Consider the following 19,801-nt stretch of genomic DNA (forward strand, 5'->3'; position numbering starts at 1 on the left):
TAGACAATATCAGGCAATGGATGCTGGGTTGTAGAGGGCATGCATTTAAATGAAGTGCAGATTACTGTAGAGAAGAAAACATATTCAGAGGTAAGACTATACAAATGCTTGGAAGTCAAGGTTGTTAGCAGTTAACAATGGTAACATTATATAGATACAGTTCTCAACAAGGAAAGTCCCTGCTCATCCTAGGAAGCAGGGATGGTTTCCCTAGGAAATGCTTACAGGTTTGTGCTTCTCTTACTCTCCGAGACGCTGTTGTGGGTGTTTGTTGAGGAGAAGGGAAGGTGGGCTTGATTTGTATGGCACTGATGCTCTCGTATGTCCAGCGGGATGAAAATCAAGCTGCATTCCTGAGAGGCTGGTATTTGTAGCAGAGACAAGGAGATTTTCCGTGCATGGGCTGGGAATGAAGTCCGGGAAAAGAAAAATCCTATGTAAGTGTTAGTGTCTTCTCACTGTGAATTGCAGCACTAACTGCTGGACGAGGTTGGAGCACTCCGTGCCCAGTTGTGCCAAGACTGTGTTAACTAAAGGAGTGGCAGCTTTCCACTGGGGATCTGTGGAAAAATTAATTCAAACCTTGCTTAACATATCAAGACAAATTGATACTATTCTTACAGCTCACCTGGTGGTCCATCTAGAGAGGATGGGAATTTCTCTGCAGGTTCTTCATTAAAACAAGGTTAAGGAGTTGATTTTCACAAAGAAATCCCTTCATTGTTGATTCTTCAAGTGAAAACTGGTGTGATGAATCCTTGAAAGTGTAAGTACTTCAACAGTGCCACTTACGAAGGGAAATGCCTGGAAGCTTTGGTTTTGTTTTGCTGGAGTCAATCTGAGGAGCAAAAGTCACCGACAAGCATCAGACAGAGATGTATACATGCCATGCCATAACGATATGTGAAGGAGGTGTTTTTTGCATGCCAGTGCATCCATGAGTATGTACATGTGCATGTGCAGATGTATGGATATACATCTCTCAAGCTCAGTCATATTTCCCTGTGGTTAGTCGTGTTCAGTTAGCTGTACATACACACACATGCAGATAAAATAATGTCTCCTTTGGATGCTTTCATTTGCCCTATTTAATCATGAAAGGAGTTGCTTTGTTGCTTCAAAGCCATGATTCATACTGCATTTAAGCCAAGTACACCTCCATCCTCAGCCTTTCACAATGCTCCCTGATCCCAGTACCAGCTACACAGAATGTGGAAGAAAATGAGGCGACACTGGTACAGCTCATGCTGTTTCTGAGATCCTTAGTCACATCCATTGGCTACCATATCGAGCTCTTACAGACCTTTGTGAACAACCTTTTGTTTTCCAGCTGGCTCAGAAAGCAATACAACTTCCTAGAAAGCAAGATATTTAGGTGGGTGATGTAATGCCTTCAAGCTCATAAGGAACTGCCCTGTTAGTGAAAACTGGACAGCGCAACTGCAGCTCATGTTCCTGGATCAGTTCTCCTCTTCTGCATTTGTAAATTAATAGGTTCTTGGCATTACAAGTGTGTTTGGCTGTGTTTTTCTCCTAGGAGATAGTTATAACCCTTGGAGGAAATTCCTTGAGTTGGCTGTGGGTCTGAATACAGCTGCTAATTCCAAAAGAAATGCCAGAATGAAAAATGAGATGGTTTTAAGATTTCCCTACTGCAAGGAAACTTGAGAAGCAGTTAAGTTTTTGGAAATCAAACTTCTGTATTATTCTTAGTGCTGATTGAGCTTTTAAAAGCACATTGTGAGCATCCTGCTGCTTTGGTGGGGCAGTCTGCAAGCAGATTTCCTAACAAAGCAGCAATTTCATAGCCTGTTAGGGGCAGATTGAACTGGACATTGAGAAGAAAAAACGCCAAAACCAAACCAACATGACAAAACCACTAACAATAATAACAAAACCCAGATAAACAGAAAAACCAACCAAATAAAAAGTCCATGTTAAGCCATCTGTTTAGGTATCTTCATCCTTCGCAATTAGTAGTCACTGCCTTATAAAGAAAGAGTTTGTGATCTCTTGAATTCTTCATAGCTCCATTTTAATTTGGAAAAAATAGGTCTTTTTAAATACATCTACCCTAACACTGGTAGTGTATGAGCTGACTCTACTCATATTTAAATGGAGATTGAAGTTGAACGTATTAGCTAAACCTTGTCTGCACTGAGGTCTGTTTCTATGCCTGTCTGCACATCTGTAAAAAAACATTTAGGTATATGTTAGAAAAATCCACATTTTCTGTACATAGATGTGGTTATAAAATCATGCTCTTTCAAATATGCTTTGGAAGTTTTTAATATATAAAAGCAAGGGGAAAATTGGGAAGGAAGAACAGACCCCAGAACTTCCAGGTTGCCTTCAGACATCAAAGCGGGACAAAAAGGAGAGGAAAAAAAAAGCCCTATCAAAACCTATTCTTTTTTTCTTCCTTTGAGGATTAGCTTTGTGCTCAATGCTGCATTTCATGGTTTACCAATTTTTTATTTCTGTACCTAAGCCAGATTAGCATTCACTTTCAGCAAAGTCTCTTATAAATGGAGTTCTTAGCCACAGAGAATACTGAAACGTATCATGTTGTCTGAAAAAAAACCTGTGACTGCAACAAATAAGCCCTCTAGACAGTATCTCTATACCCTGTTAATTAAATTTAGTGGCAAAGGAAAGCAGTTGTTGAATTAAGGTAATACTAGAGAGATTTCAGGTTCTTAAGTAGATGCTGGCTTTTATGTTCTTAATGTGACTGTGTGGGCAACCAACACACCTTTTCACTATTTCAGAAGCTCTGAGTTCTGGTGGCTGGTACAGGACACAAAACCCTCCGTCCCTTTCTTTGTGTAGTCCTGAAGGACAAAGGCTTTGGGGAATGCCATGTCTGGGAAATGCCACCCTCACTGAGAGCAGTTTGTGCAGAGTCTCACCCCAGCACTGCCTGCTGTGTTGGTTTAGGCCACTTGTAAAAGGAGGGAAACTGCTCTTTGGATGAGGTCTGTGAAGCCTCTCACTCTTGAAGGGACTTGCTTACCACTAGTAGCAGATACATCACAGGTTAGGATCCCAGAGACTTCATCCTTTAAAACCATAGGGAGCTTGCTTTCCTTCAGAATGATACAAGTTATTTTTGGTACATCAAACTTTCCAGTACTATAAACTGAAAAACACCAGCACAGCCTGTTTGGTTTTCAAGACAAGGGTGTCTAACCACATTGCAGCTGTACTCAAACTAGAATATTTCCCCTTGTCTTTAGTCTTTTGGTGTTTAGTGTTACATTTGTGGTTGAATAAACTTCATGACTCTTCAGATTGAATCTTCAAGCAAGCTTGTTTTCATTTACCAGAAAAGATTTCCAATTGCTATTAATGGTAAATCTCACTGGGAAATGTATTAACGGGTCAGCAGAAATTTGTTCTTTTCTCATGTTTTTTTGCAAGATTTATGAACTGATTAATATATTAGGGATTTTTACAGACCAAATTATGTATGTATGCATAAGCTTTTTTTATGAACAGGGCCAACCAAGAGATTAACAAAGTGAAATTTGCTGATTCTATTCTGAAGTTCTGAAGTAAAAAAGGATGATCTGTTTAGGAGAGCTGGGTGAGGTATAAAGGTACTTCTTCAAACAACAAGCTCTGAAGTACATGGAAACATCTTTTTGTTTTCAAAAGCTGTGGCAACCCTGAAGCTATAGTTGCAGGATAGCAGATGTAAATTGCAATGCTGAAAATAAGAATTAATAATTAATTGATCTTTAATTGATAATTAAAGAAAATCCATCTCTCCATTTGGTTCTCACCCTGTGTAATGTACTAAAATTCCTGGCTGAACTTGAAATTGTGCTTTTTTAGTTAGCAAGCTTTCTTCCCAAGTTCAGCAATGTACTTTGAACTGTATGTGAGACAGAAGTTTTGAGATTGCCTTCAATGAGATCAGCATTTCTACAATAAATGTGTTATTGATTCAGGCTGAACTGAGCCACCATACTGGCAATTGCTTTTGTACTTTTGAAAGGGTTGATTTGGGTTTAACATCATTAACAACATTAACAATAATGACAGAACACAGCTCTGCAATGGTGCACCCTCAGACTTCTAGTGTGGCAATGAGGAACTATCCTTTCCTTATCCTGGTGGCAGATAGCCATGACAATTACCTTAATTTCTTATTGTTTATATGACAAAAGGCATGTAGTGTCTTTCTTGCATTTGGCTCTACATAGACCTCTGGAATCTCTTAAGTATGTGTGTATGAGGACAGGCTTTCAGTGTGAAGAAAAAGGAATTTAAGAGGGTTGACTGCATGTAATTAGCTTCCAGTAATGGATCACATTTCAGGCAGCCATCACCCACAAAGTTACTGTATAGCAAAATCACTGGAGTCAGCAGGCTTCTGGAAAATACCCACCACTATTGTTTAAATGCTTGTGTTCCAGTATTTTTCCACAATTATTTTTGTTTCTGCAGCATTGTGTTCTCTCTGTGAGCGCCACTATGGAGGTGATTGTTTTGGGAGGAAAGAGCTCTGAATTTCCAAGCTGTCCTGAGGGTGTGGAAAAAAGGTCTTTCATGGAAACTACCTCAATAAAAAATATGACAGTACATAATTGTGGACCTGAGGAGACCTGACACACATTTCACACCTGGCCCCTGACTGCCTGAGTAAATAGATGCCATACTTAGCACAGAGAACAAATGGTTTGGGCTGGGAAGGGTGAGTCATTCAAAGCCGAGTTGCTTTTCCTGAAAGCACACAGAAATGCAATGATTAAATAGGCTTTACATTTGGAAAATCCTGCAGGCAAGTCTTTAATCAGTCTTGAAATGCTTTTCCATGTGCTGCCGGTAGATTTGTTTTGACACAGCGTGGTGATGGCAGCTCTGGGTACGGCAGTCAGTTTTAGCTGCAGAGGCGGATGGGTGACGACTGCTCACGTTACGTGAGCTCAGTGTTGGGTGTCTGACGAGTGTGCTCCTTCTGCTGCAGGTGCTGCACTGAGCTCCACGGAGAACCAGCTTTTCCACACAAACTGAGAAGATGCCTGAGCTGTGTGGGCTGCCTGAATTCAGGGAGAGTTGGCAGATGGCACCCCTCGCTGCAGGCCTGTTGATGCTGTTCCTGATGAACTTGGTTTGAAACACTAGTTCTCATCCCTTGTGGAAAACCACAATGGTTCATGACACATGGACCTCAGCTGTTCCAGCTTCCTGTTGCCATACATGTTGTGTGTGTGTGTGTATGTGTGTGCACTTGTGTGTGCACTTGTGTGGGTGCAGCAGCATTTGACTCAGCTAGGTCTTGCTGGTGGGAGAGCAGAATTTCTGTGCTGGACGTTGTGAGTTACTGTGTGTACAGATGATAATGTTGGATGGCAACAATATCCCTGGGAAGCTCTCTGCACACTTGATGGCGAGTGGGTGGGAGAAGGTCAGAGGGTGCTTGCAATAATCATGTGCTATTGAAGTATTCATATAAGTGGTTCGTGTTTATTCTGGTTTCTCTTTTCTTACTGGTTTAATACTGGAGCCTCTTCTGTAAAAATGAAGGAGTAATTAAATCATTACTTATCAGTAACGCCACAATGTTTCTGCCATAATGAAGAAGCGCTTAATTACTGTATGTTGCATGTCACATCAGAGCCTGTCACGTCGCTTTTCTCTGGGAGATTCCCCAGGAAAGGAGTCAGCCAAGTTCTTGGTACATTCCTGCCTAACTGCAGAGCACACAGCTGAGCAAAACACGCCTTGTTCACCTGGCAGCCATGCTCTGGGGGTTTCTCTGTGTCTGTCAGAGGCAAACTATCTACTCATCTCTCAAACATTGTGCGTTTCCACACGTAAACTTCATTTCTTGTTGGAGCAAAGATGTCATTCAGAGGGGATAGGTGAAGGGTGATGAGAATCTGCAAGTTATGCTCCCAGGGAGAAGAGAGTGGCTGAGGTGGATGAAGCAGAACTTGATTTGTGTCAAGGGGTCACAGGAGTGCCTGGAAAAGTCAATAAAACCCAAAAATTTGGCAATCTGTATATGGGAGAAGCCCTGAACACTCTGCAGAGAGTGGAGGAATAGGAGGGAGAAGCTGAGGTAAGACGCCTACCTGGAGAAGATGCTCTGCATGGAGATATGCATTCATTCAGGCACATGCTGGGGTGGGAGGGGGAGATGCAGGGAATTCCCCTGTTCAATTGCCCCAGCCCTTGCTGACACCATGCCTTGTTTTCCACCTCCCATAACACCATTGATCCTTTCTCTGCTCCAGAAAGGCTGTCTGAGCTAGGAGACGTATTAGGAGGTTTATGCTTGTGATGGTCAGTTAGCCAGTCCCACTTGGGCTTGGCCAGAGTGCTTTTACTTAGACACTCCTGAAGCTGAAGCTCCTGAAACCTGGGTTGGTGGAAGGCATCCCACCACCAGCACTGCTCCTGCTGTGAGGCTGTTTCCCACTGAGTGGGGCAGGGGAGAAAAGCTTCCAGCCTCTCTGGTGTCTGTTGGGTTGATCTGCCTCTGCCATATTGCTACCCCACAGCTTTGCTCTTCAAGCTGATACTTGGCTCTTCCCTGCCCAGCCTTCATCAAGGGCTGAGGAGGAAAGATATTTTTCTTTCCAGGAGGTGAATCATAAATAATGTCCATGCTCTGCTTTCCCACTGAAAGGTTTTTAAACCAGCTGCATGTGCCCTTTGAAACACAGGGAAAATGTAGTGTATATAATGAAGTCATCCCTTGTATGCTTCTATCTGCTTTCTATGTATTTTTAAAAATTTTTAAGCTGGGACACCACCTACCCTGCTGTAATGTCTGCTGGGGTGACATACAAAATGTAGAGGCTCAGATCCTTACCCGCAGTAGTTTAAATGTAATTCCATTACAATCAATAGAGCAGTTCTCATTTATCACAGTAAAGGTCCTCTTGCAGAAAGTGTTTTTAACTGCCAGAATCCTCCCTGAGCATGAGGGAAAGAAACCCATGGTAATTTGGGGGGACTATTTAGCCACTCTACTTAAAAGGTTCTCCTATTTCAGTTGTGCCTAGGGATTCCTATCAGAGAAAAAGATGCTGATAAAGGGGATGGTTTAGCACAAGTTTAATTCAACATTGACTTAAGCTGTCAGGGCTAAGTAGATCAAGAAGAATAGCACTCAAATTATGACAGCTTCAAGGCTTTGTAGATAAGAGAATCTAATTTTAATTAGGATCTTCACTGAATTTTGAAAAGATCATATTGTTTCATCAGTGCATAGAAGGGCAAGAAGAAACATGAACTCTTCCATCTTAAAAGTAGGAGCAAACCTGTCTTTTGTTTTATCCCAAAGCCTGTGAAGGCCAATATAGCTCCTGTTCTTTTTCCTGGAATTATATGGTTCAATATTATTGTTTCAAAGCTATCACTATACTGAAAATGTTGTTGCTATACTGCAAGGCCAGTAAAGCAGACTTTACTAAAAGCAAGATTTTTCTTCAGCTGACTGAAGACATGCCTCCCTCCCAGTTTAGAGGTATCTCCCTCGCCCAACAAGATTTTAAAAAAATTAAGTTACTTTTAAAATCAGTCTCAGGCTTTGTCTTAAGTTAAAAACTTTTAAACCGGAGTTTCATTAAGGTTAGTGTTTATAATGCTAAGATTGTGTCACTCACTCTCATGAGGAATGTATGGATAAATAGTTTACAAGCAGGCATCCTGCATTTAAAAAACCTTGTTTTGCAGGTTTATGTAACTAATTTTAGATACAGTGGCTGTCTCTACCCAAGATCTTCATCACTGTCAAGGAAATGAGAATTTCTCAGGTCTACTATCACTGTTAATTTATTAAATGTACTCAAGCACCATGAATGTAAACCCTCCTTGTCTGTTGCCAGCATCTTCTAGGACCTCATCATTCTTAGATGAGAACAGATGGGAGGCTGGTCTGCTGAGGTGCTTGATATCAAAAAAGGCTGAGAAACTCCTGTTGAAATCGAGGAAAATTGTTCAAATTTTAAACAAATATACCTGGGTGAAGCTCACCTTTGAAGGAAAGAATCTGTGGAGCATGATTAGAAAGGTGTTCAGAAAACAGATGGTTCACTTTTATTGTTTCCCTCTTTCACTTTTGAAAATGAAGTCCTGCAAAATTTTACAGTGATTGGAGAAATAGAAAAGTAGTGAATTGCCACAGCCAAATGAGAGGATGTTTAATAAAAGAAAGGGGTTTTTTTAAGTCAAATTGTCTTAGACTCTGCTGATTTATTTTTCAGTGGCTAATTAACTTCAGATAAAAGAGATTGTAAAGTCTTTAATATCAATTTCGGTCCTTCATGAAGATGCAAGAACTCGAACATCCTTGATGCATCCTTTATTAAGCCATGGAAAGTGTGAAAGACTAAACTCTTGATCTTTCAAATTGATCTAAAGGAGACAAAAACCAAGAAGGTTTTAGCTTTATCCTCTTCATCTGTCCTTGACCCAGCAGCTGTAATTTAGCCACCAAATTGATGGGGAAGACAAGCTTCATACAAAATATTTATCTTCTCTCATGTCAGCTACAATGGAAGGAATATTTGGTGTAGAGGTTTTAATTTCTTTTTAATTTCTCAAAGTTTCAAACTGACTTGTGCAGCTCTAAGTATACAGAAACTTAAAACCAAATTTGCAAAACCTCAAGCAAAAGTCTGATTGAGTTTATAAATCTGGCCTTGATGAGGAGATTTAAGGCTGGATTATTCAGATTGTTTTGGAAGTCAAGGGGATTAAAAATTTCTCTTAAATAAGGAGGCATCCTTTAGCATCTTCTTGATGAAGACAGAGATTGTAAATGCCTGTTTAGGAAGATAGTAAAAGCCAGAAATCAAAGTATCTTTCTTTAATAAAAATAATTATTCATTTCAAAAGTGCAGGGCAGCCTGGGAGAATTAAGACAAGCCCAGGACCCCATCTTTTTGTGCTAAGCTGTGGTGCTCACAGATGCTGAGTGAGGGTCTGTGGGGATATTGCTTCAGGTGGGGTGAGAATCGAGTGGAAGGGAGCTGCTTTTTCTGGCTCTGCATGGGGAGAGGGCAAGGTGTGGCTTCACCAGTTTGGTGGGTTGTCAGTCTGATCATCAGCGAGAGTTTGCACTGCTCCTGCCTGCATGCCTTGAACCTTCCCCACCATGCATGGGACTGCTGTGGTGCTCACCCAGATCATCTCCCATATGGCCCCCCAGGTGTGGGAGTGCTTGTGGCAAGTGTTTCTTCCCTTTCCACTTTGATTTTCTTCCTTTCTGTCATTCACTGAAGGGAAGATTCAGTCCTCTGTGCCAATGCAGAACAATGACATACCCCAGCAGGGCCTAAGGGCTGGGGAGTAATCTGCAGATATATCCAGCTCCAAGCCCTGCAGAACAGTTTGTCTTCCCCACTCATGTTTAGATACAGAGTCTCACGTTTTGAGAGTGCTGTTTTCTACAGGCAATGTGCTGTCTGTATCTTCTGCACACAGGGCAAGGGGGGCTCTGGTATTGTAAGAGCAAAGCCTAAAGAGCTCCTCTAAAACACATGCAGCTTGCTAGTAACCACTTTTAAAGAGAGGACATTGCTTTTATATCCTGTTTTCTAAGACTATTGCCAGAGGAAAACTGCATTTACTTCAATGTCTTGAATGAGGATGAAGGGCTCAGAGTATCCAAATTCTTGGTTACTCATTGGAACTAAAGGTCTTGGTATCAGATATCACATCCTAATGGAGTATTAATTAATCATCTGGCTGGGAAAGTCTGGGTTTAGAAATATGTGACATACTGAAGTGCTTCCACTTTTGCTCATCAAATTCAGCATGAAGATCAATTTGTGCATCTGCAACCTCTTCAAAAGTAGCTGACAACAGAATGGCTTGTTTGCTCAGAGACAAACTTCTGTGGCTTGTTACATGATATGGAGTATCTGTGTTCACCTTCCTCTCTTGTATTTGCAGTTATCCTAGGAAAGGGGGTTGGGGAAACAACAGGAAACCTTGAGACAGACTAGGATAAAAAAAATATACTCTGTGACAGAATTTTATGATGGAATAAACTGTGTTTTATGTTATCCCCTTATACACCCAGCTGTCTAAACTATTTTCACTCACCTGAGACCTGTCAGTGTTGGGAACATCTGCTAAGATGTTCCCCTGATGATGATGGGTATGACATTCAGCAAAACACTTGCAAAATTTTATATGTAGGGGGATGCCATATGTTTTTCCTGATCATCCCTATCTACCATTAAAGAACTCTGAAGTTCACTCAAGGTTTTCCAGTTGGCTGGTTTTGAATTCAATTATCAAAGACCTTACATTACTCTTAAGCCCTCAAGCACATTTGCACTTGCTCCCCCTTGCTTAATGTACTTGTTATAAAAGTAAAAGGTACTGTCTTTTCTTAGACTTGTGAATATAGCTGAGAAAAAGGGGGGGGGACCCAACAGACAAGATCTTCCAAACTGCAGAAGAAACTGAAAAAACTCTTGCTTGTTTTTTTTTCTCCCAATTATGTCAGTTGGCTACGAAAACATGTCAACTTCTCCCATGTATCTTGCCAGAGGCCTTATGACAGCTAAAACAATGCTGTTGCTGTTTAAATGGATACAGTGTTTTCAACTTTTGAGAGGAAGTAGTATTCATCATCCCACTAATATTGATATTCAGAGAAGAGACTACTGGTTTACCAATCAGCTGCTTATTTTACAAGTCTGTCTCAAAACAGCCCCAACACCACTGGCCACTTTTCAATATAATCTTGTTCCAGCCCACTGACAACATTTAAGACAGAATCTTCTGGCAAATTGGAGAAAACATGAACTGGTAAATATGGAATAAATGGGATTTCAAACAATCCAAATGTAATGATTGTCACTAGATGATCAGGAAGAGTTTTCCTATTACTAAACAGAGTTTGGACAGATTTGCTAATCACATCTGTCATTGCTGCAGACTTGGTCTGCAATTTTTGTTGCTGCACAGCCCCAGACACCCTTGTCTCTGCTGGAAGAGTATAATCACCCAGTGAGGCTTCCTGAGCATTTCAGTGCCACTGCACCATCATAAGTGACCATGTGCAAGGCTAATGTCAGAATTTCCAGTGAGGAACAAGAAGCCTCTTGTGCACAGAAGGCAGAGTATACTCAGTATACTCATGTACATAAAGCACAGGTTCACTCTAGGAAAGACCTGAACAAAATCTACATTAATAGAATGTAATAGAAGTGGTGACACCACGTGTGACCAGTTGCAGCGTTTCTGATATTTCTAAAGTGATTAAGTAGAAATAACCAAACCATGAAAACATTTTTGCTGCTCTACAGGCATCTTGGCACCATTGTGTCAGCTTTGCAGGGACAGCCAGTGACATATTAGTCAGAGGATAAGGTAATGGGTTCACAGAGCACATCAGCAACAGATCAGTATTTCAAGCAAAACAGAACTAATGGAAAAAGGATCTTCAGGACATTTCTGCATGAAACAAGCCAAGGGGAAAATATTAAAAGAACAAGAAGAGCTATATTATCCTACTAAACTGTGTTTTGTGATGTTGCAGCACAGAATTGAAGTTGGTGCCAATTCTTGTCTTTTAGAAGAGATTTCTAAGCATTTGAGAAGAGTTGGTTCAAACTGATGTGGAAAAGTTGCCTTCTTTTCTTTTTGAGAAGTTGTTGATGCTTTGCAAACAGGTCAAAGCAGTGCTTAAATTTTCCTGGTTTGTTTTTGGTTTTGATGTTATTCCTCAGTTTGAAACAAAATGTCTTACTTTACTACTCCATAGAAAAATTATATTTTAACCTTGAGGCATATATACTAGTTTTATTTCATTTTAGCCTATTCAGCTGCAAAGCAAGTAGTGTGAATCAAAGCTGTTGGTTTAGATGTTTTATAATTTGTTGGCTTCCATTTAAAGCCAATAACCCTAACACTTCGTGACTGTGCTAGTTCTCAAAGAAATAACACACACATACAGCTTTCATTGATCTTTGGGAAGGCTGGAATGCTATTCTGTTAACATTTTAAAAGCTATGAAAACTCTCAATTAAACAGTGTGATTTTTGTGCTATCGAATTATTCGTTAACCTTACTGAAAGAGACAATAGAGCCCTTTTAGCCAGTTGTCATTGCTCGGTTATGCTGAGGTGCACCATCCTGAAATGGTTCATAGGAGGCTGCTCAGTGTGAAATGGATGCAGTGACCCAGCAGTGCATCTGGGGAGCCAGCTCTGCTACAGGGCTTTCCATTTAGCCACTGTGGGTGAAAACTGCTTCTGGATGCAATTATCCTGGCACTGCGCGAAGGCTCAGCAGTCAGACAGTGCTGCTCCTGCAGGAGTCACAGTCTCTGGGGGTTTAAATCAGTGTAGTGAGTACCATACTACGCTGATCTACAACAGCGAGGGCATCGCTCCCCACGAGCCTGGCAAGGGTAACGCTCAGCTTCCTGGAGCACAGCAGCCTTGGAAGGAGGCTGGTCTCAGCTCTCCAGGAACGGAGTTGCTCCTTCAGTGCATGGGAACAGTTAAGCTCACTTGCACAAAACATATGTTGCTTGCATAAGATACATTTTGGGTGAAAACTCTGCTTTTAATTATAGACGGTTGCATAAAATGTCAGTGATTAAAGCACAGATTTAGCAGTATTGTTGGCCTGAAGGATGCCAGCCAGAAAGCGTGTTTCTCCTCCTGTTTACTCCTCTTGGAGCAGAATTTTTCCAACTTTATGAAAGTTTTCTATTCAAGTGAAAAAAAAAATCAACCAAAGAGGAAAGTAGCATTTCCTCATCTATTCTGTCTCTCAAGTTTTCTCAACAGTAAAATTTCTCAGAAGCTGAGCAGGGTGGTTTTGAAACAGGGAAGACTGGAGATCTAATATCTTGTTTCAAAGCAAGAAATCTAAAAGTCAGGCTTATGTTGTCTGAGGCAATCTCAGCCTTTGGTTTCCTTTTGCCCACAGGCTGATGGGGAATGCCCCTCCTTGAAAATCGCCAGTTGCCTCTGATAAGTAAAATTCCTTCAATAATTCTCCAGAGCCTGAGATAATTATATCCAAGGCAAAACTGGCAAGGTTTGAAATGTGATCAGATATATACCCAGCTGAGCAGGATCCACTCAAGTATTTGTTCTGACTTAGCCATTGTCACTCCAAAAATAATGCCATGGAGGAAAATATAAACATGATCCCTTCCTTTTTGGGATTGTTACCATCTGTATCACAGTTACCAAGTATTTCTTGCTTAAATTGCATTTAAAATTAACTAAGTCTATGCATCGCCTGCCTTTAGTGTAATCATAATATAGTAATCACAGCTCTGTTCACAGAATGTGGTCTACTTCGATAAGCATTTTGCTTTGGCTTTGAGTAATGTTTTTTGACAAGTGCTATTTTTGCCACTTCTTCTATAAATATATAGGTTATTATTATTCTGCTGTAGTGATTCACTTCTGTACTCATTCCTCTGGAAGTACATTGAATTACACCAGCTGAGATTATGGCCTCTACTGTGCTTTTCAGAATGTTTTCTTTTAGTCTCCTCTATTTTTAGGTCAATTACTGAGTCTAAATCACATTACAGGACTGAAGATAGCACCTGTCCTTTTATTTATATCCTCATATTTTCTGAGTTCCTGTTGCTGCTTTTTTTGACCTCCCTTCTCCATGTAACTGCTTCTCATTATGCTATTTCCTGACTTAACCTAGATTACATAATATCTGTGTAGATTCAATAATCCCTTTGAAAGAATTAATTGAGCAGAAAATGCTAACAGGAGACCTGTGGGTTAACCCCAACAAAGGCAAAATCCTCAAGCACATAAGGAGGATACTTTCCTTTTTAAATGAGGTGATTAATGGTAAGATCCTATTTTACTGTGAATGCTGTGCATGAATTACTTTGGCAAGGTTTGGTGAGACGAAAATCATGTTTTAAGGAGTACTTCCTGGAAAACCAAGTTCTGGCTGCTTCTAAGAAGCATCCTTACCACCAGGAGGGAACACAAAAGGCTGCCTTCCTTTTCTAGTCTCCAGTTTCTGCATTTCTTGAAAAGTCTGACAGAAGTAATTTGATTCAGAAGGTGGTTGCCAGCTACGCGTTGCCAAATGTTGGAGAAGTGGAGAGGAGCCACGCATGTGGCTCTGGTCTCTGTCTGCAGTCAGACTGGCTGCTTCTGACAAATGTGGAAAGCCAACCAAAGCAGCAACCATCTGACCTTCAAAGAGCACTCACTTGGAGTTACCAAGTTTGTACTGTCAAATGTAATGGCCAAGAGCCAAGGCTCTTCTCTGTGAAGTGCCCAGTTAATAGCTGAATGAGTATTTGGGAGTCTTGGCACATAGTTAGGCTTTGTTGTCATCTGACCTTTTCTAATCTAATGTATTATATGTAACAAATAACTTTCTTTGTGTAGAGTATTTTTTGTCTTTAATAATTATACTTTATCCTTAAAAATAAGCAGTACTGATATATCTATGGCAGTGTAAAACTGGAATTACTCACAAGTGTGGCAGATTTTAAGCATATTTCCAACATGATTTATAGAGATAACTTCATATGCTCAAAGAAACTTAAATTTCAAGAAAGAACAGCTCGTCCCAAAACTCTGCTCTTGCACTAGGATGGGCCACTGTCATTTCAGGCTATTCAAGCATCAGAGTTCTCCACGTCAGTATTTGATCTGTATTTTACCATGATCAGTTAAAGATGAAAACAAGGCTATCAGTTAAAGATGAAAACAAGGCTATCAGTTAAAGATGAAAACAAGGCTATCAGTTTCTTGTGCTCTATCTTTGATTCTGAATCACTTTATCTATAAAGTGCCATTCCCGTGGGTTTCTAGCTGAAATTTGAGCTGTGCCAGACTTGGCATGACTTCTTGGATCCCACAATGATATGGCCCTGAGAGGAAAACAGGAACAAAACAGTAAGTAGTGGGTGAAAATGAGACTAGTAATAGATTAATCCTTTTTTCTTCCAAATATGGCGCTGAATTTGACATGTTAGGAATGTTGTCTCCAGTTGCCTATTTCTCAACAATGTAAAACAATTACAATTTTGATTGTGAAGATGTGCGTCTAAGATTATGCCTTGAGAATAAGGTTGGAGTGAGTTATATGGCAAGGGTTAAGAATTCAGTGTTTGAAGTCAGTTTCTGAAGAAGAAGTGCACTGCTCTCATTTTCCAGCCAGTTTGAACTAAAACAGCACCTGAAGAACATTTATGTTTGAAGTGTTTTGAGCTCCCACCTCTGGTATTGCTCCTGTTAATTGCTTACTTGGGTTTCTTTTAACTTAGTGCTGATTCTTGGCCCTGGCAGACTGACTGTAAATGTACTGAGAAAGAATTCTTTCTTTGTCCTCAGCAAATCTGAATAATTAATTTTTATTTTAATCATTATGCTCCTTAGCCGACAGTGTCTTCGTGAAAGAAAGAAAGAAAGAAGGGACATGTTTAATTAAAACAAGAAAGTGCTGAAGTTAAACAACATGTCAGTCACTCTGATAGTTGCTGTTTTTTCAGGGTTACACACTTGCCTTCTCAGCACTATTTACTGTACCACTAATGCTTCCAAAGCTTCTTTTTGCAGCAACAATCTGCCAAAAGCTGAATAATTTTCAATTGGCAGGGAGGAAGCTTTGTGTTTGCACCTGAAAATATTGGTAATAATTCCCTGGCCAGGGGAGTGCCAGGAACGGGGGTCAAGGGCATGCCCAGATCAGGGGTCAGAGCTGTGCCTTGTGCAATCACCTTCCCCACACAGGTGTTCCCAGGGTCGGAGACTCTGAAACCTCCAGTTTGGTGAGGTGGTGCATTATCAGCACCTCATTAGCTGCCATCCTGCGGGGGACCTGCAGTAACTGTGTGGGTGTTATGACTAGTGCCAAACTTGAGGTAGTTTGTAGTTGCTTTGGGCTGAGTGAACAAGGTCTGTGCAGGGGAATTCACTGTGCTGTTTATGAATGCGTGTATTTTTGCTTCCTGCTGGGCATTTCCTTGGTCACAGTTTGGCCTTCAGGACTAAGATGCTCCAGAACATTGTTGCTTTTACTGAAGATCTAACAAGCACCAATTTAATCTGTACTGGTTCTTCATGCTCAGGCTCAGATTCACCTAAATCTCTTTGAAAAACACAAGGAAAGATGTTTTGCATCCCAAGATGTCTGCTTCAAGAGTAAAACCCAAAATGAATGAAGAAAGCGTTAAAGTGGTTAAGCATTAAGCTACGTGGTTTAAAAGTTTTAATGTAAATTTGAATATTTATGCACTTAAAAAAAACCCCAAAAACAACAAATCCCCACTGTGAAAAGAAAAAAGAAAAGGAAAAGAAAGGAAAGGAAAGGAAAGGAAAGGAAAGGAAAGGAAAGGAAAGGAAAGGAAAGGAAAGGAAAGGAAAGGAAAGGAAAGGAAAGGAAAGGAAAGGAAAGGAAAGGAAAGGAAAGGAAAGGAAAGGAAAGGAAAGGAAAGGAAAGGAAAGGAAAGGAAAGGAAAGGAAAGGAAAGGAAAGGAAAGGAAAGGAAAGGAAAGGAAAGGAAAGGAAAGGAAAGGAAAGGAAAGGAAAGGAAAGGAAAGGAAAGGAAAGGAAAGGAAAGGAAAGGAAAAAGAAAAGAAAAAGAAAAGAAAAAGAAAAGAAAAAGAAAAGAAAAAGAAAAGAAAAAGAAAAGAAAAAAGAAAACCCACCATGCGATATGTACATTGAAATGGGATTTAAAATGTCTGTCCTGAATAAACATGTTTCCAGGCCTGTCTTCATGTGAATAAAGCATTCTGGCTTTCTTTTAGACAAGTTGCTTGATGTGTTGAAAAATAATCTTTTCAGTGCTTTGTATATACATGTTTATGTTTCCAGCATGGATAACTGTATAGAGCTCATCACTCTGATCACAAAAATTACCCAAACTGGAAGCTGTTCACTTTGGGCTGGTCCCACTGCTTATGCAGAGCAATGTGCACAGCAGCATCCTGTTTTCGGGATGTCATCCTCCCAACAAGCAAGGGTAGTTTAGTGTGCTTTCTCCAGTTTGGGGACAAAATGGTATGTACTAAATTCTCATTGATGCCAACATTAGATCTTTTCTTCTAACTAACTGAGAGTTAGAATAGCTGCAGAATCCATCTGTGCCAGGATAACTGGATTGGGATAGAAGGGGACTTGCCTAGGGCTGAAGTGCAGGGTGCATAATGATCTGTGCCAGTGGCTGGGGAAGATGTTTTTGGTATGGACATTAACATGATGGATAAGTTGAAAGAATATTGAGAACCTTCAGGATTCCAAATCAGGAAACCCAATTACTGCATGATGTGGGCGAACTTAATAAAAAAATAATGATGGCAGTGAAACTGTAGCCCTTCTTCATAGCACTCCATCAGAACTGCAAAAACAGATCTTAAGAGGAACAGATGGAAGGATCAGTTTAATAAACCTTAGTGCACATTTCATTAGGCTTGAGCCAGAAGAAACAGCAGGACTTGCTCTAGTACTGATTCCCTTTCAGAATGGCAGCAAGGGTGCTAGGAGCTGTGCTCTCATCTCATACCAATAGAAACTCTCCTATTCCACAAGTAAGGAAATAAAACCCATAACCATTAGTCTCTTGTCCAAATCTCTCCTCTGACCTTAAGCAGACTTCTGAAACAACTGTGGAGAAACCCATCTCTATATGACCAGGTCAGATTTTTCATCAAATCCAAGGGAATGCAGAGGAAGAAAACTCTGAAGGGATCCTTTGGGTTAAGTGGAGTTATCTCCCAAGTGGGAGAAAAAGACACACTTTAGAGTACAATTCCTCCTCTTCTGAAGGTGATACCTAAGTGACAGATAGGCCATGCCTTGTTTTTTCCATTGACTGGAGGGAGACTACAGGGAGTAACTTATTATTATAAATGCCTTTGCTTTAGATGTCTAAGATTGGGTGAGACCAGCCTTCTTGAGGAGTACCCAATAAATATGCTCAGTGAAGCCTCCTCTCTAATACCAGGATGAAGAACTCACTATAAGTGCCTTGGTGTATATAGATATACATGTATTGGATGGGTACATCTGTGCACCAAAGTCTGTAGGAAGAATTATAATGAGTTTCTAAAACCTGGACCTGATGCTTTTAAAATTATGTCATGTACCTTTTGCTGTTCAGTTTCATTGCCTTCAATTTTTCAGTTATTTTACACTCCTAAAATGTCAGCAAAGAAAATGGTGCAGTCGTATGGTTCTTACCTACAATCAAGTCTACCTGAAGGAAATTAATTTGTGTTTGTTCGAATGCACTGAATCTTTCCTAAGAAGACAAAATTCACAATAAATTTCCTGACATTCTATGCATCAGCATTTATTTTACTCTCATTTTTCAGTGAAAGCAGGCTTTATCGGTCCTGGTCATTCCTCTGTCTTAATTTGTAATGATTTCCAAAGCACCATAATCTGAATAAATGGATGAAATGTCCCTGTGTACCTCAAAAGCAAATAATTTTATCTTTTCATTGAAATATAGGTGCTCTAGAGCATTCATCCACACCAAATTAAGGACCTGGGTTGTACAACTGATTTTGCCATCTGCTTTGGGCATGGAGTTCAACCAAAAGCCTTCAGAGGCTACCCCCATCAAAGAGTAAAATGTGTCTTTTAATACAGAAACTTGGCCCCCAGACTGGCACATCAGATGAAAGCACAGGAATCAAAGCCCATTTGGGATCCAAACTTATTAACCAGGAGTAGAGTGAAGCATACAGCACATTTCTCTAAGGCTAACCTGAGCTCTGATTTGTATCTTGCACTTATCACTGATCCCACTGAGACTTCACAAGCAAGATATGTGCAAGTACAGAATTTGTTGCTTTGCATTTGGAGCTGTACTTTTGATTCAGTTGGTGGGAAAGTGAGAAAACAATTAAGGAAGCAGTTGTTTGGGCTGCTGAAAAAGAACAAAGAAAGGATGGTGACAAACTAAATGCTCACATATGAGCAAGGACAGATAGCCTCACCTGAATGTTCTTAAAGAGCAGGCAGAGATAATTACAGAGGCATTATCAATCATTTTTGACACCTCATTAAGAGCAGATGAATTGCCAGTGGACTGAAGGACAGGAGAGCCAGCGAACAGCCAATAGTTAAGTAGGTAATAAACAGGGGAGACAGATGTGGACCTTTGAGGCAAGCTTCAATATCCAAAGAAACAATAAAAGGGTTTATTCCTACTGCTATGGTTTCCAAATGTACAGATTTCAGTGCCTGTGGGAGGAAATACTCTCGGGTCCAAGGAGAAGCAATCAGATGGTCAAGAGTATGTTGAGCTAGTAGCTGCTGACTGAGAAGTAAGATAACCCCCCCTCTCCCCCCTGCCATTCCTCATATGTCAGCACCAAACACTATATTTTATGTTTAGAATACATTTGGACAGAATACTGAGCAAAGAAATAGCTATGATCAATAGAAGAATCCAAGTAAAGGGTTAGACACATGCTTGCTCCATGATAATTAATCTAATTTAGGCAGTCCTTGTATTGGGGAGTGCTTTTGGATACTAGCACTGGATTTAGTTTAGTAGACAGAAGCATACAAGCATAGAGGCTAAAGGCATAAGAATGGGCAGCCATGTTCTGGCAGAAATAAATTTAGCCTTGCCCTGAATCTTCATTTTTCTTTCAAACAAATCCCAGACTGAGTTGCTCACATTGTTTTGGAATTCTTGAATAGCATTCCAATATTTTTTTTCCACTATTGGGGTAAATTGTTTTGCTCCATTGATTTAAGACAGCTCCTTTGGGGATTTCTTTGTTAGGATATGTATGAATGTCCATTAAGAAAGAACAGCAACAGAAGCATTAATGAACTGGGGCAGATGTTAAATT

Source organism: Geospiza fortis, unplaced genomic scaffold, assembly GCF_000277835.1.
Source record: "Geospiza fortis unplaced genomic scaffold, GeoFor_1.0 scaffold231, whole genome shotgun sequence".
Classification (NCBI taxonomy): domain Eukaryota; kingdom Metazoa; phylum Chordata; class Aves; order Passeriformes; family Thraupidae; genus Geospiza; species Geospiza fortis.